Source organism: Peromyscus maniculatus, chromosome 4, assembly GCF_049852395.1.
Source record: "Peromyscus maniculatus bairdii isolate BWxNUB_F1_BW_parent chromosome 4, HU_Pman_BW_mat_3.1, whole genome shotgun sequence".
In the NCBI taxonomy this organism is placed as follows: Eukaryota; Metazoa; Chordata; class Mammalia; order Rodentia; family Cricetidae; genus Peromyscus; species Peromyscus maniculatus.
The window spans coordinates 36,931,575-36,945,149 of NC_134855.1; the positions used below are offsets into that span (position 1 = coordinate 36,931,575).

At 40.9% G+C, this 13,575-nt stretch overlaps 1 protein-coding gene across 12 annotated transcripts in view; it reads right to left on the minus strand.

Annotated features, from left to right (window-relative positions):
• Ccdc148 (coiled-coil domain containing 148) overlaps positions 1-13,575 on the minus strand; it is a 284,674-nt gene that overhangs the window by 256,913 nt on the left and 14,186 nt on the right. For 5 of the 12 annotated variants that reach the window (XM_042275316.2, XM_076569534.1, XM_076569530.1 and 2 more), the window contains exon 2: positions 8,468-8,530. The exons of 5 other annotated variants lie outside the window; for them this stretch is intronic. The gene's annotated coding sequence lies outside the window, so the exon portion shown is untranslated. The remainder of the gene's footprint in view (positions 1-8,467; positions 8,531-13,575) is intronic. 2 more of the 12 variants (XM_076569536.1, XM_076569532.1) reach the window with 1 other exon arrangement.

Sequence of the window (13,575 nt, forward strand, 5' to 3'; positions counted from 1 at the left end):
TGTCTATTTAGGTCTACTGCCTGTTTTTCAATCTGGTTATTTGGTTGGTTTCTGCTGTTCTCACTGCTGATGATTTTTTTTCTAGAGTTATCTGAGCTCTTACAGAGTCTACATAGTATTCCACCACGTATAGACACCACGTCGTCAATCTGTTCTTCAACTGTGATACAGCCAGCAAATGCTCTGCCGACTCGGCAGGTGTCTGCGCCAGGTCTTGTTTCCTTTGGGGTGCATGTTTTTAGGTGATGACATCTCACTTGTCTGCTTTGCCTTTGTTGGCCTTGCTTTAGTCTTGCCAACAAAATCCTCATCACTTCCTCCAATGGTTCCAGTTTTGGATTTTATATTCAAGATGTCATCTGTTTTGATTTTTTTTTTTTTTATGTGATGAGAGATGGGGATGTAGTTTCGATCTTCTGCAGGTACCTACCCAGTTTCCCCAGCACTACTTCTCAGATGCTATCCTTTCCCCAGTGTGTGTTCTGGGCACCTTTGTGGAAGACCAGTCAGCTGGAGATAGAGGAGGTACTTCTGGGCTCTGGGGTCCATTCCTCTGGTCTGTGAGGCTGCTTTTCTGCCCATGGCACACTTCTTACACTACCATGGTGTGGATCACACTTTCCAGTTAGCACTGCAATGCCTTGTTTGTTGTGTTGTCTCAAGATCACTTTGGCTATTTAGTATTAGAAGAAATTTGAGCCTTTTTTGTGGTTATTTGAGACAGGGTTTCTCTGTGTAGCCCTGGCTATCCTGGAACTCTCTCTGTGTGGACCAGGCTGACCTCCAACTCACAGAGATCCTCTACCTCTTGAGTGCTGGGATTAAAAGTGTGCATGCACCACCACCACCAGCAGCCAGCCAAGCTTTTTTTTCCTTTCAGTATTTTGATGGAGCTGCCTTCAATCTGTAGATCTCCTTAGGTGATCTGGCTATTTTAATGGTATTTATTTTGACCCATGAACATGGGATATCATTTTATTTGGGGGATAGTTCATCTAATCTCTTAGAATAAATGTCCTATATTTTCACTGTGGAGATTTCCAAAGCTATTTAAATTCATTGCTAGGTAGTATTTTTTTATAGTTTTATAGTTATTGTAAATAAGGTTATTTTGTGATTTTATTCTGGATAATTTATTACTGGATAGTTAAGTATGAATGCAGCTGATTTTTCTATGAACTTCTTTCCTGTCACTTTACTAGGTTCACTACCATTCCAAGAGGTTTTGGAAGGAGCTTTTGGATTTTCTCTACATACATTCATGTCATTTGCAAATTACCAGTTTATGTCTCCTTTTCAAGTTGGAAAACTTTATCATATTTCTTTGGCCTTGTTGCTCCAGCGTGGGCTTTGAGGGCTGTGTTGACGGAGAGGGGTGAGTGAAAGTGGGTGCCTTTTCCTTATTCCCTGTCTTAGAAACCTTCTTTAGGTGTGGCACGTCATGGCTATTGACTTTATACGTTGAACCATCCTTGCATTACTGGCTTCAGTATCACTTGAAAATGCTATACTATTCTTTCTAATGTGCTGCTGGATCCAAGTTGCTAGCATTTTTTTGAAGATTTTATTTTGTTTTGTGTGCTTGAGTGTTTTGCTTACATATATGTCTGTGTACCACATGCATGCTTGGTGTCTGCAGGAGCCAGAAGATGGTCTTGAATTCCTGTAACAGGAGTTACAGGTGCTTGTGAGCTGCCAAGTGTGTTCCAGGAACCAATTCTGGATCCTTTGTGAGAGTAGCAAGCGATCTTACTCACTGAGCCATCTCTCGGCTCCATCTGCTAGCATTTTTACATCTAGGTTCACTGGTGATATTCACCTGTGATTTCCTCTTTTTCGTGTGTCATTTAGCATTCTTAGTGTTAATCTAACACTGGGTTTTTAGAGTGAATTCCAAAGAAATTCTCTCCTGGAAATCAGTCTAAACCATTTCAGAATCTCTGGGATAACTCAGTAGTAGAGCCATCTTAGATATTGTTTGTCTACTTAGAAATTTCACACGAGTGTGCAATGTTCTGTGAATAGGCCTTTATTTAGTGAGGGAGGGCCTCTTCATTGCTCGCTCTGTCTCATTATTCCCTATTGGCCAGTCTCTGTACCTCCAAAAATTCAATCTTGCTAAAGGTTAACATGTCAAAAGTTTGTTGATTTTTAGGTCCTCAAATTTTGGTCCACAGTTCATGATAATCCTTTATAATCTGTTCAGTTTCTTGGTTATCAGTTGTACTGACTCCATTCTTGTCTCTCACTTTATTTAAGTCACTTGTTGTTGTTACTTTAGCTAAGGGTTTGTCAATTGTATTGTCTTAGAAAAGCAGACTTCTCATTTAATTACCCGTTTATACCTTTAAAAGTCTCTATGTGTGCTGATCTTCACTTTCCCTCCTATTATTCTAGGTTTGGTTTCTATGGCTCTCCTAGTTAGCTGAGGTAGTTGACAGTTCATACAGTTGATGCTCTGATTTAGTGGTCTACATGGTGGCTGCTGTATGCATCTCTCCTACTGCTGCTTTTGGCTTGCCCCAGAGGTGTGGGTATGTTTCCAGTTTCATTATTATACTTTTTAATGTTTTTTTTTTTTTTGAGATAAGGTTTCTCTGTGTAGTCCTGCTGTCCTAGAACTCACTCTGTAGACTAGGCTAGCCTTGAACTCAGCAGTCTGCCTGTCTCAGAGAACCACTCTGCCCCTTGAGTGCTAGGATTAAAGGTGTATATCACCATTGCCAAGCCATTTTCATTAATTTTAAGAAAATTTAAAATTTTTCTTCATAATCTTTTCACGTTTATACTATTTGCTCAGAGCATATTGTTCGGTTTTCATGAAGTTATATAGTTTACAAAGTTTTCTTAGTATTAATATCTACTTTTATCACAATATGGTAAGAAATGATAATTGACTTGATCTCAACTGTTCTAATATTTGTAGAGAATTACAGTCTCAGGCTCTCACATTTGTAGAATAGAGTGCATAATACCTGAATATTGTCTTACATATTGGTGATACTTTAAAGCACTGAGCACAGTACTAGGGGCATGTGAAGTAACAAACAACAGAAAAGCCACCCAATTATATTGATTATATCAAGATATATCAACAAGATACATCAAAAATGTGTTCATGAAAGGGGATAGTTGTTACAATTACCTTTACATGCCCCTTCCCTTATTAAACACTGGTTGCTATTTTTATCCTTTGTGAAAATACATATGTATATGGTTTAAAGCTGAAATATTTTGAAAGTAGTCTTTTTTTCACCTAAAAGACAAATTATAAACAGAAACCATAAGGTGAATATTTTACTCATGTTCTTCAAAATAAACAGTAATTTTCTCTCACAATGAGATCATAAAAAACTGTCATTCAGAATATATGAAGTGATTATACGCATTAGGTCCTTAATAAAGTAGTCAAATATTTTCACTTGAATCTATTATGCTCATGATTTTGTTTTTTAAGGTAATCATTGAGTATTTTACTTCTTCATGCATTCAAAAATATTACTAGTATATAAATAGTGCCTAGTGCTGAAAGTCTGAGTTTTACTGAGAACAAAGTCGTAGAATATTCCTTTACATGGTGTGAATATATGTCACTGTGATTGGTTTAATAAAGAAGCTGACTGGTCTATAGCTAGGCAGGATAAGTTTAGGTAGGACAGCCAGATTAAGAGAATGCTGGGAAGAAGGAGGAGAGTCTGAAGGAGACTCAAAGAAAAGCAAGATAACTTGCCATACCAAAAAAAAAGAAAGGTACCACCACATGGCAGAGCATAAATAAAAAAAATATGGGTTAATTTAAAATGTAAGAGCTAGTTAGTAACAAGCCTGAGCTATAAGCCAAGCATTTATAATTAAAAATACATCTCTGTGTGGTTATTTGGGAGTGGCTGCTGGGACACAGAGAAAGTCTGCCTATACAAAGTAGCATTAACAGTTTTACACAATTACATACAATCCTGTATTTAAAAAGAGAAAAAGATGAGTTTAATTCTTGGAAGTGGTGTGCATGATTTGAAGATGAAAATGGCATTTCATGCTAACAAAATTGCATGTTCAGAGATTCATGTGCAAGCAGAAACAGGCATTTAAACTGAACTGGAGGTACATTAGCAGGGCTGGAGGAAGGGTCAAGAATATTGTGTCCACAGAAGAGCAAGAGGGGTAGTTAATCGCCAAACTCAGAGTCCTTCGGGTCTTAGGATTAGAATCTATTCTAAAATCAAGAGACTCCATCATGTAGATTTAAGGAAGTAGCATGCCCAGATCTTCACTTTGGAAAGAACATATTTGAGTATTATTAGAGGGGATAGATGTGAGATTACATTTTAGTGACAATGATGAGAAATGGAGTCAAAGACTTTTAAGAAGAAAAACTACAGGACTTACTACTCCTAAGAGAGTGTAGAGGAGTAAGCAGAAACTATCCCAATCTCCCTGTGGTTTCTTAGAAGTACAACTAGATAGCTAACAGGTAGGGAGTGAGTGGAGTCCTGAGTGAATGTGTATTGTTGGCAAGGACATGGCCATATCAAAGACCAATGCCTCAGCCCCTTAGAGGGACAAAGTCTTCCCCCAGGTAAGATTCAGAGTGATGGCAGAGACTTCCTTGGATCCATGTGCAAATGTGTGGACGGTACATGAAAAAGCTGTCACCATAGCTTTCTTCCCCCAGTGCTGACAGCCTGAACATGCTGCACTGTACAGGTGCTGCATCGACCTGGATTAGCTAAACCCGACTCCTTGTTCAGCTGTATGAGACCACGCGGCCTCCTTGTTTATCTTTCTGTAATAATCCCATTGCCCAGTTCAGCTGTATATAATAAACAGACTGAGCTTCTGGGGGGCTGTGGCTCCTCCATCAGAGAACCCAGACCACCGGATCTCAGCTTGTTGGTATGTATGTCTATGAGTCTGTCCTTTTTCATTCCCTCAAAGCCCCAGTTAGGTCAGTACCTGAAGCCATTCAGGACATGGCACCCCGAAAGGAACCAAGACAGTGAACACCCGACTACAGGGAATTTCCAGTACTCAGGTGAGAGAGGCTCCTGAGAGGAGCAGACAACTGAAGGAGGACAAACATAAAGGTAAGGCCGGGCGGTGGTGGCGCACGCCTTTAATCCCAGCACTCGGGAGGCAGAGGCAGGCAGATCTCTGTGAGTTCGAGGCCAGCCTGGGCTACCAAGTGAGTTCCAGGAAAGGCGCAAAGCTACGCAGAGAAACCCTGTCTCGGAAAACCAAAAAAAAAAAAAAAAACATAAAGGTAAAGGAGGGGGTGACGTTCTAAGTGTCAGCTGTAAACTATGGGACAAACAGAGGTGCTTTGGGGGAGATTACAGAAATCACAGAAATGGACAGAGACATTCATTGCCTCTTCAGCAGTTCTTGGCCTGTATTAGGGAGGGGTGCCCTTGCTTTCCAGGCAGTGGGGCAATGAAAAGAATTTGGCTACCTGAAAAGAAAAATTTTAAAGAAAAAGGAGAAGGAAGGAAGGAAGGAAGGAAGGAAGGAAGGAAGGAAGGAAGGAAGGAAGGAAGGAAGGAAGGAAGGAAGGAAGAATCAAGGGGGAAATACATGGCCAAGGGACCTAAGCATGTTGCCGGGAGTTTTTGTTTGTCTGTTTGGTTGGTTTTTGGTTTTTTGTTTGGTTTGGTTTGGTTTTTTGTTTTTTGGGTTTTGTTTTGTTTTTTCCTTTCTATTTAATGGCTTTCATGTTACATTTGGCTGAAAACAAGCAGCACACAGTTGAGGGATGTGCAGTCGTGAAGCCCAGGCTGGGCTGCAGGCCTGCCTGCCTGGCCAGCTGTGTGTGCTGGAGCAGACACCGGGCAAGGTGACCCTGTCCAGCAGCCCGCACTTTGAGCCTGTCTGGCCAGAGCCCGGGACTGCGAGCCCAGAAGCCATGAAGTCCAGAGTGCCACAGCAGCTTTGGTGCATTGAGGGCAAGAAAAAGGTCAAACGCTGAAGAATGGAATCATTTGGGAAAAGGCACACAGCCAAAGGGGGGAAATCTTGGTGACTTTAAGTGTTAGCTTTTTGTCTGGTTGGTTAGTTGGTTTGGTTTGGTTTTAAGAACCCAATGCAAATAATCCAGCAGCCATTTTTCTGGTGTGTTTATAAGTGTATCCGTGCTGGTAGAAGCAGCTGCGAGAGATGTCTCCTGGCCTAAGCTTTTCCCAGTGGTTTGGTCACATGCTCCCATATCTGTTTATACCGAGTCTCTCAGTCTTTGTTTTGGTTTTGTCTTATTTTGTTGATGGGGAGGGGGTAACATGGAAGCCCACAGAGGCTATCTAGTGAGACCTTACTCATGGTCAGAGAATCTGAGCTTGCTTTACTCAGCAGGGCTGCGTACGGAGACATTTGGCCACAGGCATATTAACCAGGTGTTTGGCTACACTTGGCTGTATGGAGTGCTTTGATCTTACAAGGGGGAGGTTTTTTGCCTGTCCCCTTGGCATATTATAAAAAGCCCCTTTGAATAAAGCTCTGGGCTGGTGGGTATGATTCAGGCCCTCCTGAAGTTATCCTGTGTCTCTATCTTTCTCCTCAATAAGGACTATCTATCTGATATTTTCTCATTCCCCTCTCCTCCACCCAAGAACCCTTCAATAGGTGGGAGCATTTTGGAGCTGGTCTCCCAGTCTCCCATGGGGTGGAGTGCATTTCTCTAACCTCCTGGAATCCCAGTGGGCTCTGTTAAATTATTCTGGGTGGTTACAGCCTTGTGATTTAGATGGGACAATTGGGGAAATAGTTAGGACCCACCCTCTGGATATTTGGACCCACAATAATGATCACATGGACGTGCCCAATCTTACATATCCCAGAAAAGCATAAGCTTATGCTCTTGTTAATGCTGAGTGAACATCCTTCCTGCAACTTTATCAATCCCTTGACCTTGCTAACCTCATGTGTTTCTGTTGGGTACAGAGGCTGCTAGGATCTTCCTTCCTGTCATCCTTACAGTCCAATGTCCAACACTGCAGTGAACTCCCCTAGACTTAAATGTGATGCTGTATCCTGAACATTTAAGAAATAAGGAAGGAGGGATGTAGGGAGCCAGTAGAGTCCTGAGTGAACCTGCGTTGTTGACAGGGGCACCACAATGTCAAGGACCAATGCCTTGGAGCCATGGGATGGGCAAAGCTGCCTTGGGTAATGCTCAGAGGGCTGACAAAGCCTTCCTTGGGTCCAGATGGGAATGCCGACAGTGTCTACAGCAAATATCCACCGCTTTCTCCCTCCAGATGTATACAGTCTGAAGTCCACTACCTACAGAGACTGCTCCTGCTTAGATTAGCTAAACTGGTCTCCTTATCCAGCTGTTTACAATAACTTTGCCTCCTTGTTTATCTGTATGTAATAACCCTACCTCCTTGTCCATCTGTATACAATAACCCTGCCTCCTTGTTTATCTGTATGTAATAACCCTACCTCCTTGTCCAGCTGTATACAATAACCCTGCATCTTTGTTTATCTGTGTGCAATAATCCCACCTCCTTGTCCAGATGTATATAATAACCCTGCCTCCTTGTTTATCTGTATGTAATAATCTCACCTCCTTGTCCAGTTGTATACAATAACCCTGCCTTCCCGTTCAATGGTATTTAATAAACACTCTGAACTTCTGGGTGCTGCAGCTTCTCCTTCCGAGAGCCTAGGTCACCTGTTCTGTGGGATGGTCTGTATGTCAAGTTGCTCTGATTAGTCAATAAATAAAACACTGATTGGCCGGTGGCCAGGCAGGAAGTATAGGCGGGACTAACAGAGAAGAGAATTGAGAGAATTCTGGGAAGTGGAAGACTGAGGAGGGAGACACTGCCAGCCACCGCCATGACAAGCAGCATGTGAAGATGCCGGTAAGCCATGAGCCACGTGGCAAGATACAGATTTATAGAAATGGATTAATTTAAGATGTAAGAACTAGATAGCTAGAAGCCTGAGCCATTGGGCCAAACAGTTTAAATAATATAAGCGTCTGTGTGTTTATTTTATAAGTGGGCTGTCGGGCTTGGCGGGAGCTGGAGAGAAATTCTCCAAAGTCTCTGTGTGTTTACTTGGTTGGGTCTGAGCTGCTGCGGGACTGGCGGGTTAGAGAGATTTGTCCTGACTGTGGGCCAGGCAGGACCAGAAAAACTCTAGCTACACACCTGGTCACAGCTTCTCTATGTGTTTATCATTTCATTCCATCAGCTTCCCAAGTCAGGGTCCCTGGATCCAAGCCATGTAAGGGCAAAACACTAACAGCTAATTGAAACAAAGCCCTCGAGGAGGATGAATTTTGGAAGGAGGTGTTGGGGAAGCAAAGAGGGTCCCGTTATTTCATGACCTTGCTTTTGAATTTCCTTAGAAACATGTGCTGAGGCAGGAGAAAGACAGGACAGAGGTTTGCTGGCCCTGGCTGACATTATGGGTATTATGGGTAGCATTTCTTAGGAGGGACTATGAAATAAAAAAGTGTACTTACAGCTTACTTACAGTTCAGCCTTGAAAAATTCCAAGATATAATTCCCAGGTAAAGGATGGTGAGCTGAAAAGGATTTGTAAAAGAAATGGCAAAAGAGATCATATTAGTATGATAGTCTAGAAACCAGCAGGAGAAAAGAATCTTCAAAAAGGAAGCAAAAGTGTCTATGGACACTCGTTTATACACACAACTGTGAACTGCTGGAGTGACATTCAGACAGATGAAGGCAGTGAAGACACTATTGAGAATTTAAGCAGGTTTCTGATTTTAGACACAATGGAACATCAAGGACCAATGTAACCCTTCCACTGTAAACACCTAGCTGTGTGTGCGCTCGCACACACAATATGAACCCATGTTATCACACACTGGTGACCTGAGAGAACATGCCTAGTCACTGAAGAGAAAGAAACAAGCTGGGTGAATCATGATGCCGTGGATTTCTGCAGTGAGAAGGTCTAGACCCTGCAACAGAGAAGTCGTTTTCAAATCCTAATAGACTTGAGGAGGCAGAGATGAGCAGAGAGGGTTAAGGACAGAAATTGTGAAGCAAACGTTTATTAGCGGGGAGCAAGGCAGAGCATCAGCTCTGGGACTCGGTTTGCGGACCTTCCTTCCCCCTGCCCTTCCTTCCCACTTCCTCTCCTGCTGTCCCTTCTACTCCTGCTCGTTTCTTCTCCCTTTCCTTCATTACCATATACACATATACTCGATCTATTCACTACCTACATATGGTTCTTTATGAGCCTTTGCTGAATTCTGGGAGTTGTGTATATCAAGAAAACAGTACGTGCCCCCTGGGGTGAGCAGTTATTTGAGTTTATATGGAGATGGGAACTATTTGATTTCTTACTGGTCAGCATGGCAAGTTTTTGTTATTCACCACACCCAATCAGCAGAGACCCCAGAAGTTTACGCCTTACTCAAAAGGCTAGCGTTCAGTAAAATAAAAACTACTCAGGCAGCGAATCCTATCAAATCTAAAAGCAAACCACAATTTTATCCATAAGTGTCAACACTGATTAGAGGCAGGACCAACACTAACTATAAAGAATGTGGAGGAGACTGGAGATGGCTCAGCAGTTAGAAGGGTTGACTAGTCCTCTAGAGGACCAGGATTCAATTCCCAGCTCACACAAGGCTGCTCACAATCATCTGTAATAGGGGATCCAGCACCCTCTTCTGACCACCGTGGACAACAGGCATACCCATAATATGTAGATATACATGGAAGATAAAAATAAAAAGAATAAGGGGCTGGAGAGGTGGCTCAGTGCTTAAGAGCACTGGCTCATCTTCCAGAGGACCCGGATTCAATTCCCAGCACCCACATTGCAGCTCACAACTGTCAATAATTATAATTCCAGGGGATCCAACACCACCACACAGACAAAACACTAATGCATATAAAATAAAATCTTTATAAAAGAAAAAGAAAAACTTCAGCTATCCAAATAGGCAGAATTTTCTTGCCAGGTGTTGGTGGTGTATCCCTTTAATCTCAGAACTTGTAACGCAGAAGCAGGCAAATCTTTGTGAGTTTGAGGCCAGCCTGGTCTACAAGTGAGTTCCAGGAAAGTCAGGGATACACAAAGAAACCTTGTCTCCAAAAAATAAAAACAACAATAACAACAAATATCCAGACATTCAAAAAACATAACATTCTGGATATCTTTTATGAATTCAAAAAGCACTAAAAACACCAAGAATCAGAAAATATTGACCAATATACTGGATAAAAATCAGAAAATAGAAAAAGCATTAAGATTATTTCTAGAGAACTTGAAAGCAGATGTAATGAGTGCTGTAACTTCCCAAGGTTTAAAAAATACTAACACAATGAGGAAAGAAAGATAAAGAATCGTTGAAGTTTTTAAGAGATAAAAACTAGTCTATGAAATGGGAATTTCATCAGATGAGATGGAAAATTGAAAAAAAAAAAAAAAAAGAGTAGTGAAAGAAAAACTATGTAAAGTGCGCCAAAAGAACTACTACCCAGGCGCTGGAGAGAGGCTTGGAGGTTAGGAGAGCACCACTCTCGCAGAGGATCCAAGTTCTCTTCCCAGTCCCCAGCCAGGCAGCTTTATAACCAGATGTAGCTCCACCTCCAGGCACAGGGTGAGCCTCTGGCTGCCTTGGGCATCTGCACTCATGTGTGCACATCCATATGAGCACATACGTAATTTAAAATCATAAAATGTTAAAAAGACAAACATGAATTGTTTCAAAAGACCTGTACCATAGAAAATGTTTTTTTAAAAGTTATTCAAGAGGAAATAATATTACAAAGAAAATTATATATTGATACATCATATGTAGATAAAGATTAGTTATGGTAAATATTATTGTAGACTGAGAGAAATTAAATTACAAATTATAGAGGAACCACCAAGAGTGTAATTCTGAATCTCTTAAAATAGAGATAAAATAGGATAAAGGTGCTCAATTCAAAAGAGAAATAAAAAGTAAAGACAAAGAATAAGCAGGTGATATGTTTTTAAAAAGTAAGACACAGGGTTAACTGCAACAATATTGATATATTTGTTAAAGGTAAGTTACATAAACACTGCAAAAGGTAGAGATTGTCAAAACAACATAAGCAAGACCAATCATGAACGATCTAAAAAAGCTCACTTTAACAATAAGCACAAATATCAACCGAAAATGTAAAATAACTCAAGGTAAACCACACAACTACCAAATATAAACACTCATGTCAAGAAATTTGGCAACATGAATGAAATGTATAAATGCCTAGATGACACAAATTACCAAAAGGGACTCTGGAAAGACTAGAAATCTGACTAGCCTAATATCTGTTCAATTAATTACTCAATTATTTAGAAGTTCAAAGAGGACATTTCAGGCCCAGATAATTACATTAGTCAGTTCTGTCGATCTTTAGAGGAATAAAGAGTCTTAGAAGTACAACACATCCAATGAGAACCGCCTGTCTAGGCGGTGTGAACAGAGTCCACTGACTTCATAGAGAACCCAAGCAAAATAGTTTTTCATTTGTGTATATTAATTATACAAAATAATGGGTCTTATTGCGGAATTCCCAAACATGTCTAATGTCCTTTGATCATGTTTACATGACTCTTTAGGCCCTTATCCTCTTCTCCTCCAAAGCAAAATCTTGAGGTAGCATTATAGTCCCAGTGAGGTCACATACAGTCCTGTGTTTGAACACACCAAGGAGATTGTCGGCATGGCTCCTCTGAGGCTGTGGAAATGGGGTTTTTATTTCCAGAGCTGCCAATGCACCAATGTGAAAGAAGAAAAGTCTAAACAGCCATCAGAATGAAAGAAACTTGTAGAGCCTCAGGACCGGCTGCAATAGCACGTCTTAACTGAGCATCACATCAAAAATGTTAATATAAATGATACTTCTCAGGCATGTAAATGATACTTGCCAGGCATAATGACACATACCTGTAACCCCAGCACTCAGGAGGCAGAGGCAGGAGGATCACTGAGTTCAAGGCCAACCTGGTCTACAGAGCGAGTTCCAGGGCAGCCAGGGCTAGCCCTGTCTTAAAAAAAAACAAAAATAAATAAATAAAATATAAAGATACTTCTTTAATTAAATGATTGAGCAATAAGTTACAGTAAGTTGCCTCTGTGGAGTCTTGTTTTTACTATTATTATGCAGTATGTCTCCCCCTTACATTTATATTTGAATAAAAATATGCAGATCTTTTTTTTAAAAGACAAAATTCTTTGCAGTATGGTATCTTAGAGCCTGAGAATTTTAATTTCTCCATTTGTTGAGATGTAGGATTTCTTTTTACAGCTTCAAGAGAATATTTATATGATAAAATCTATGTACTAACTGACCCTTTATCATAGTGTTTACTCTTTTCTTTGTTTCCATCTGGGAGAGTTTGACAAAAGTGAACTTCTCCTTGATGTATCCAGATTTAGGATCTCCCGTGATACAGGATCACGCAACATTGTAATTCTATAAATAACTAAAGAACTCTGGTACACCAGTCAGTGACAATCTTTTCCTGTGCTCTGTGTGTGTGTGTGTGTGTGTGTGTGTGTGTGTGTGTGTGTGTGTGTGTGACTTGTTTTGCTCATTCTTTAGAACATTAGGTATAATGGCACACTTTAGAAAGTGTGTAAATACTATCCTGAAAACCCCCATGTATTTAAATATTGAAGTGGAAAGTAGTCTTTGTGCCCACTTGGCACCTTACTAAATAATTCAGCTGGCTTTCCCTTATTAAAAAAAAAAAGCAGTGTGTGGGGGTGGGGGACAGCTTTTAAAAACTTGCTTTGATGGAGAATGAAAGAGCCTTGGTGTAAAAAACAAAGGTTGCATAGAAAGTAAATAACTGGCTTTCTCCTGAGTGGCTAGATTATTTTATGCTTTGAAAGAGCTAAGAACATATTGCTTTCCTCAGATGTTAGTGCAGAAATGTTTTCATCAATTAACATTTGCTAAGAAAAATTTTTGTGTGCGCTGCTTTTCAAATGGAATGATAGATAAAATGGCTGTCTAAGGACTGTTCCAGGGCCTTTTTTTCCCCTTTAATGTCTTAGAGCATAATAATTATGGCATGCCAGTTAGGAAGCATGGTAGAAAACAAAACCAAAAAAAAAAAAAAAAAGTTACTTGCAAGAAAATTTTGCTGTAGGTAGCTTCAAATTAAATGAAAAGAACATCACCCACAAATCATGCTAATTTCCTCCTTCAGAGTTTGACCCAATATGTACACCCCAGGGTAGGAACATGGGGAGAAACAGCAGAAGGTAGGGCACAGGAGGCTGTTTCAGAGGCCTCAGAGCTAGCACAGCATCCTCTGTTCCAGGCTGCTCCCTCACTCCAGCTCCATCTTCTTCACCGGCACCAAAGTCATCACCGTCCTGTGAGGATCTACACAAGCCTCACTTAATTTCTACAGTGATATTTGGGTGATGATTTCTTCCCCTTTGCAGGTGAGGAAACAGATCCAACTGATTCAACTGCGAAAGGACATGAGGGAGGCAACCCCAGGCTGTCTCCTCCATGGCCCACATACCCAGCCTCTGCCCACTTGGAAGGAACATGCTTCTCAGGTGAGAGTGTCTGAACAGGAAACTGGCAGGGCACTTCCCCT